Genomic DNA, 7,457 nt, shown 5'->3' on the forward strand with positions numbered 1-7,457 from the left:
GGGAAGCAAAATTTACTAAATAAAATAATTTCAAAAGCTATGCTTACACAATAAAAGTGACATGCTCACAAAAATCACAAAACTGTATATATATAAAAAAGTCGTCAAATTAAAATAAAACTTGTGCAACATATAATAATACTATTTCTTTTGAGATAGTATTGTTGAGTCCCTTAACAAGCAGTCTAGACAGTTGGTCTCCTACTGCAACATCTTGTCAATATATGACAGATGCTCCATGTCAGCTCTCCAAAATATGAATGCCATTTAATTGAACGTACCTAGATATTTACAATTTTAAAATGAAATCTGGATTTGCCTTGCCTGGATTATTTTCTCCCTCAGAGAAATTCTCTTTTCCAAAATCTAATGAATACACTTTCCATAATCTTGCTCCGATTACTCCCCCAGGGATCACAAAATTGAGTAGCATCATGTGAAATTCCTTAAAGAAAAATGACCACCAAAATATTATTTGAGACCATTGTGTTCTATTCACAGTTATTTATTAATTTCCTCTCACCACCTATTTGCCTCTCAGTTTCAGAGCCCACTTGCCCCAGGACACTTAATCTCCCACCAAAAACAGCAAACGCAATTTCAGCTGTGCTTTTGACTGTCATTTCAATCCAGGGAGCTGTCACTTACCTATGCCCTCTTGCTCCCTCTGCTAATTTCCATTCTAAACACACTCCACCGCAATGTTAATACTCATAGTCAATGACATAGAGAGATTCCTCTACTTTGCTGCCTTGATTCCAAGAATCCTGCCCAAATGATGTAAGACATTTTCCCTATGTCTCAAACACTCCTTGGTGACGTGCTGCCAAAATTGGCCTCCTCCTGACTCAACTTCACTCCTTTGCTATCACATTCTCCTGTGTTGAAACTGTTAAATGTCATTGTGACAAACCCTTTCTATTCCCATTTTCTGTTAACCCACATTCACTGCTATGTTAGCAGTAGGCTTCCAAATTCTCCAATTTATTACATCCATTTCAATAATTATATTGTTGACCCATCTAATCCAGTAACCCCAAAGATATTTTCACCTTTTCTGCTCTAGAAAAAAAGTAAATGGCATACACACATGTCCTTGTGTTTCGGGCAGTCTTTCCCTTGCACTTGGCTGCAACAAGCTGGCCTCTAATTATTTAGTATTGTCTCAATATGCTGCACTTCACAACTCTGAGCTTATTTTATTTTAATATTCTCTCCAGCTGAAAACATTTCTTATGATATATTCATCTGCCTAATTCAAATGTGACTTTCATTTTTTTTTTTTATCTTACCTTGTTATTGCTCTTAGTTATGGTTCCCCTGAAGTAATGGGAAATTTCTAAAACAAAATTAATTCTAATTGTGGATGCCCAAATCAGTACCTAGAAATTAATACTCTCTCCATTAGTGTTTACTGAATTGAATGTTTTTGAACTAATTTTAATTAATGCATAAAAGGACATTTTAAGTTCAAAGAGAGCCTAGATTTGAGTGTTCATTTTCATTCCTCTATGCTTGGATTTCTCTAATATCTCAAGAAAGAGAATTAAAATAATTCAATTATGGAAATAAATTATGAATCTTAATTATAAATCACTAGTTAATTATTATGCAGCTTTTTATCATCCTCAATGGTTCCCAAGCTTAGTGTCATTGTATGGCCTATTTATATAACTTGGATAAAATTCATCAGTCATTGAAATTTTTCATTGCATTTTTTTACTTCAGTGGCTATCAAACTGAATAACAGGAACTATAATTCCTAGGATTTTCTCTTATCAACTGGCTATTATGAATGAATAAAGATTAATGTTTTTTTTCCATTTCAAAGTCCATGTCCCCTGTTGAATATAAAAAATTTCCCAATTTTCTTTCTAAGAATTTCAATTCCCTCATATTTAGTAGATAACATTAGTAATTACACCAGAGTTAGATGTAAACATACAGAGAAATGGGAGACAACTATGAAAAACTAGAAAGTAGCATTAGAAAGTGAATATAGCATTCTGACCATTGTATAAAAATGGTTTAGAAAAAAGTTATGACTAAGTGATAATTTTGCTCATGGTAACGTTGTCTTCAATTTATAAAATTGTAATAAGATCAAAGGACTCTAAAATGCATCTACGGAGCAATGGTATCTAATTTTATTCAAGAATGTATCCTATTAAGATTTATAATTTTATTATAAGTCATATGTATATATACACAAAAAATAAATATACTTATCAATTTTAGAGCAGAATCCTTTTCTGTTTTCCTTTTCTATTTCTTCTGGAGTTTTCGTGGGTTCCCTCAAACCCCTTGTTTCCTGTTTTGTTTTTGAAATTGCCAATGACACATATGTGAGACAACCGGCCAGTCTTTTAAAAAGTAAGTCATAGAAGATATGAGAACTAATGAAACCTAAGAATTTAACCTGACATAATTTGTATCAGACCTTGACCCTTGTTATCTACAACAAATATTCTCAGGTGATTCTAAACATTCTTATGTGATAAGAATTTCTCTAAAATCTAAGCTAAAGGAGTTAGTGTTGGAGTTAGAACTAATGCTTACATTTTTACTCCTATTTCATCTTATTCTATTCAGTAGAATTAAATACCTACAACAAAATAATTTTATAACATTTTGTTTGAAAAAATTTCAAGGATTTCCATAATAAAATTCCTTTAAAAATTAAACTTCATATATGTTATAGAAATAAAATTGTCATCAATAACTTAAACTGATTATATTTACTACAAAATTTAGCTGCCTAGAAAACAGTCCAAATTATCCCATAGAAAGATATGTTTCCCTTGTTTATCATTGAATTATTTTTCCATTTTCCATTCTCATTTTCTCTTAATTAAGTTTTATTCATTCAAGTTGTGTCTAGAAAAAGGAAAACAATTTTTGGTCTATTTGCAAATGTCAGTTCACAAACCACTAAATATCAATCTTCTACATATTGTATTAAATGGATCATGATTACTGAAAATGAATTTTGCTTGTGTTATCTAAATGTCAAGGAAAAGATTTTTACCATTTCATGGGTCCAGTGTCCCTTGCCAATACTTATTTAACTTCTGAATGCGCTAAAGTGTAATATGAAGGAAACTTTAATGATGTTTAGAATAAAAAATATATTTGCTATGGTAACCCACAAATTAAAAACTCTGCTGTCGACACTATATTATGATTGGTAATGTTAATACATTTATCTTTTCGAAACAATGCTATAAATAAAGTTCACCCCAGGTTTTCAAAATTCCTATTTAGTCCCAGAGAAAAATGGAAAAATACACCATAAGATTTATATGCATTTAAGAGGAATTGAATTGACCCTGATTCTGAGGAAAAGTAGGTTTCACCCTAGGATGGAGAGTTATCTGGATATTTCTTGAATCTTCTGAGTCTGGATATTTTCAAGAGCTTTCAAGGTTTATGTTGCCTGCTTTTAGTGTGTATAGTTTAAGTACCAAACAGGTCATTTTTGTTTTTACTTTTTTTTTAATTTTATTAAGTCTAATACACATAGATCATGAATACATTCATGCATATGTGGGGTACAATGTGCTGATTTTTTTTTATACAATCTGACATGGTTACATTAAACCATCAACATAGCTTTCACCTCATTTACTTGATTATTTCACCAAAACATTTATGTTCTACATGTCACAGGTTTGACTTGTACCCTTGTCATATGCTCCATAGGTGTTTTTACTTCTTGAAGGTATTCTGTTTTTTATTTGTGAAATAATTCATGATAACTTAATGCAGTGAAATAAAGAAATAAAAAAGAGATGGAGGCGGCACCTGTGGCTCAAAGGAGTAGGGCTCCGGCCCCTTATGCCGGAAGTGGTGGGTTCAAACCCAGCCCTGGCCAAAAGAACTGCAAAGAGAGAGAGAGAGAGAGAGAGATGAATCAATTAAATCAAAAATATAAGTAGGAAAAATATCATCAAATAAAAGAAATAAAAGTACAGAGGGAAGGAAAAGTTATTACAAAGAAATAATTTCTTATTCTTATGTATAGCCCATGAACAAGAAGTAGAAGAGATAAAAGGGGAGAAGCCATTAAAGGAATATCTTCAGACACATTTGTAAAGGTGATTGCTATTGGTGCAGGGGTCCTCAAACTATGGCCCGCGGAGAACATTTATCCGGCCCACCGGGTGTTTTTGCCGCTGTTGCCTGTCCTGCTTAGCTGCTGCCTGTCCTTTTAAACTATAGTCCGGCCCTCCAACAGTCTGAGGGACAGTGAACTAGCCCCCTGTTTAAAAAGTTTGAGGACCCCTGGTTGTTTCTCATACTCCTCATCATAAGACTCCATAGACTCCTGGGTGGTACGGTGCTTAGATGTCTTTCTTACAGAAAATGTCTCCTATGTCTTTCTTATGGAAAATGTCTACCTTGAGAGGTTAAAAATGATACACTATTTTTTATTTTCCATAGTGGATTACACAAAGGAGAGATGTAAACTATCTTGCTGAGTGTGAAAGAAAAAATTCTAGATGATTTTTACTCTTTCTTTTAAAATGGAAATCTATTAGTCATACAATTTATTATATTCTTAAAAAGGATGCTTGCTATATGCTGGACATTGTTCATGGCATCTGGATAAAAGAGAATATTAAAGATCATCATTGTCCTTAAGGCAATGTCCTTAGACAATATAGCTAAACTGACATATTTAGATAAAATATGAATAAGATCCATTGCTACTGGCTGACAGCAAATGCATCACCCTGTTTCCATACACTTTGCAAGGATACTTGCAATTCCTCCTGCTAGGTCCCTTTGGAGGCAGATGTTCTCTGACTCCCCAGCTCCCAGAGTCAAGAATGAGTACTGGTAGGAGTCAAGCTGACGATAGAGTGATCACACACACAAAGAAGCTTATCCCATAATAGTAAGAATGAAAGTAATAAGAAAGTTACACAAAGTGGAAATATGTTTTTAGAGATAGAGGACAGGTCAGAGTTTCCACAAATGAAGAAAGGCTGGGAGTCTGAATGCAGGCTGCCTTTTATAAGCTCACTAGTTGTCCCACTTTTCTCCTGGAAGGATTGGTTGTTCTCCCCTTCTCTTGCGGTGACTGTTAGATTGAGGTTATTTGATAAACTAAGATTACCTCACAGGTTTAATTAGATGGGAATGAGGCATAGGCCAGTTATAGGTCACTGGGAACTTTTTATTATGTATGTACTCATAGAGGGGACAGTTCCTAGCTGCAATTTGGTTCCTGGGTTTTCTTTGGTTCCTAGGTACAATTTGGTTTTGACTCTCTACCATTAGCCCTTAGCCACTTTAACGCCACCTGTTTACTCTCCACCACCCCTAATGCTCCTGTTAAGCAGCAGAGTTTGATACCAGTATTGAGTCCACTGTATTCTTGCTTTTCCATTCTTGTGATTCTTAGAAGGATGTTCTCGAAATCTGTCCAGGTAAACATAAAAGATGTAAATGCTCCATCTTTGTTTATGGCCGAATAGTATGCCATGGTATACATACCACAGTTTATTAATCCATTCATGAGTTGATGGGCACTTGAGTTGTTTCTACATCTTGACGGCTGCCACACTTCCTTTGTGAAGGGTTCAAATTGGACTTTTAACTTTACAAATTTAAGCAATGTAACCTAATTGTTTGTACCCATATATTAATCTGAAATTTAAAACAAAAAGGAAGTGGAGTTTGTTTTTTTATTCATGGAAGTTTGGGCTTGTGAATAGCCTGTTCTCTTGAAACTCTGCTCAGTTTCATGTAACTATCAAGTCCAGGTTATTTTGTTGTAGGCTGAGACACTGTGGAGGAAAAAAGTCAGCACCTTTGTTCCCGCCAAGCCTTAGAGATGTGAGAGATCACAGACAAAATTAGCCAGCCTTTTTTTAAAATTTCTGATTCACAGTATTCATAAGCAAGTCCAGTTAAAACCAGCTGAGCATAGAGAAGAAAAGAATTGCCAAAAGAATTGCTCAATAATGAGCGGGTTAATCTTAAAGTCACTGTTTTTTGAAGCGATTTTTAATGCAAGAAGTACTAACTGATAAAGTGATACCATGGTTAGGACATACCATGTTCCTTCTCCTCTGAAAATGTTTTGCTTAACTGGCTATAATATGAAATCAAGATTTTTGAAATCAGAAATTGTATTTATAAAATGAATATGATTTTCTATTCTTAACCTAAAAAGCTGGAAAAAGCACATGTTCCATATACAGGTATTTGTGTTTTGCATTAGACTTGCTTAAGCCTTTAATAAAACAAAATATGGTAGATGATCCTCTGTTTTCTGCTTTATATTGGAGAATAGCAGCAAGGAATTATTCAGGGAATAAGACAGAGTTCTGAAGACAAAACTTCTTTTTACTATCCCACATTTCAGCCAATAGCTTCAAGAACTCAAGGAACCAAACAAACAAAATAAATTTAGTATTAAACTCTGTGCTCTGATACTAATTACTTAACATAATCTTTTACTAGCAAGATACATATTTTAAAAACTAAGTCTCCCTATCCTAACAGAAGGCCTCGAAATACCAGATGAGTCTATTGTAGCAGATTCAGAGGTTAAAGAATCATTTAGTTTCATTAATTATCTGGTCCTAGAGAATTTTCAATGTTTTCTGAAATACATGATGCCACCTTATGATATGGGGGTAATCGTTTTTACCTCCTCTCAGGGCAATTAAGACAATAGCCTGTGATTTTTACTTTATGCCTAAGATCTTAACTAGCACTTCAGAGAAGATCCAGGTCAGGAAGTCAGAATGTTTTATCATTGACTTTTCACAGGCTTCTAAGGAAAATGGTTAAGAACATATTTTTTGACTTTTAAAATACCTATATTTTATTAGTTAAGTATAAATGCATTATTAAATAAGCAACAATATATACAAAAGGTCAAGCAGCCATTAAAACCTTATTTTGAATAGTACTTAATAGAATGAAATGAGGTTTAATTTAGGAAGGTAAGAAGGCTGTTAAAGTATGTAGTATATTTCAAAATGGGTGAAATATCTGTATATTTACATTTATTCTATATCCAGAGGTAACTTCATAATAAGAATCTATGTTTCATAAAAATGAAAATATTTCAAAATGTCAATAGTATTATTTTTCCATGTTGGACTTATGGTGATTAAAAATATGTTTTTTCTCTGTTCTTAAGTTTTTATATAAGTGAAATAAAACGGGAGCTATCCCATAATTAAAGACATTAGCTAGTTTTAGGGAAAGCGTAATTCAATATGTTACCCTGAAAGTTTACCCTCCTTCCTTCACTTCTCACATTAGTTAATGGTTTGCTCTGCGTTCATGTATATACTGAGATGGCTTTCTTTTTATATTTTTCCTTTACTTAGATCATGTTTTCTTTAATTCTTCATTCTTCTAACTTCCACTTATCTCTAAAAATCCATTCTAGTGATTTTTCTTTAAAAATGCATTGTAGTGATTTTTTTTTT

This window comes from Otolemur garnettii, unplaced genomic scaffold (assembly GCF_000181295.1).
Source record: "Otolemur garnettii isolate 467f Iridium unplaced genomic scaffold, OtoGar3 scaffold00222, whole genome shotgun sequence".
Classification (NCBI taxonomy): Eukaryota; Metazoa; Chordata; class Mammalia; order Primates; family Galagidae; genus Otolemur; species Otolemur garnettii.